Below are 908 nucleotides of genomic sequence, written 5' to 3'. Positions count from 1 at the left end.
AACAGCAAAGAGATTTCATTTCTTAGTTATCAGACTCCATTCAAAAGTAGGATTGTATTCATTCATGTTGAGTGTCAGAAAATGTGCTATCTTCTGTGTCTTTTGTGGACTGTCAAATGAAGACAGGGGTAAAACAGAATTTTGTCTGTTTCTTTGAAAATTTAAGATGTGTGTATTCTTTGAGCTATCAATTCCACTTGGGATTTATGTTACAATAACACTTCCAGAATAACAAAAATATTTATATATTTTGATGTTCACTAGAGTACTGTTTATAAAATTTACTGTTCCCACATTCTGAGATTTATAAAAAAATTTCAAGAATAGCCAAAGAGTATAGCTTTTACCCAGACTTCTCAAATATTAACATTTTCAATTAACAATAATCATGCCTTGGATAAACCTCATTGGCTATGATACTGACACTGAGCGAACTCAAATATTAACATTTTATCACAGTTCTTCTCCTGCTCGTTCTTTTCCTCTCACTCTCTCTCTCTCCACATACACTCACACACAACACTTTTTCTGCACTGAGAGTAAACTGTAGATAAAGTGCTCCTTTACTCCTCAATACTCCGTTGTGTATTTCCTAATAATTCAGAATACTTTCATACAGTCTCAGTACATTTATCAAAGTTAAGAAATTAATATTGATTGTTCAGTTGCTCAGTCATGTGACTTTATTTACAGAAAAATTAAAAGTGTGACTTTATTTTACAAAGGCACTGGCCAGAGTTGGCCACAGACCATAGCTGGTCTACACCTGCTCTAAATGCCTGTCTTCAGGTGGACCATCCTGGCAGGCACCTTACATAGGCTTCTGAGGAGTTCCAGTGGTATTGGAACAGTTGCCCACAGCACTGACATGGATAATATCCCTTTATATTGGCTTTTTCTCCTTTTCT

At 35.2% G+C, this 908-nt stretch overlaps 1 non-coding gene across 1 annotated transcript; it reads right to left on the bottom strand.

Moving 5' to 3' along the window:
* Nucleotides 1-302: 302 nt before the first annotated feature.
* LOC122454107 lies at nucleotides 303-437 on the bottom strand. Its single transcript, XR_006273317.1, has one exon. It is a non-coding gene; the product is annotated as a U4 spliceosomal RNA (small nuclear RNA).
* Between the last annotated feature and the right edge of the window lie 471 nt (nucleotides 438-908).

This window comes from Cervus canadensis, chromosome 15 (assembly GCF_019320065.1).
Source record: "Cervus canadensis isolate Bull #8, Minnesota chromosome 15, ASM1932006v1, whole genome shotgun sequence".
In the NCBI taxonomy this organism is placed as follows: domain Eukaryota; kingdom Metazoa; phylum Chordata; class Mammalia; order Artiodactyla; family Cervidae; genus Cervus; species Cervus canadensis.
The sequence above is the reverse complement of the archived record's forward strand: the minus strand, read 5'-3'. Positions and strand labels throughout refer to the sequence as shown.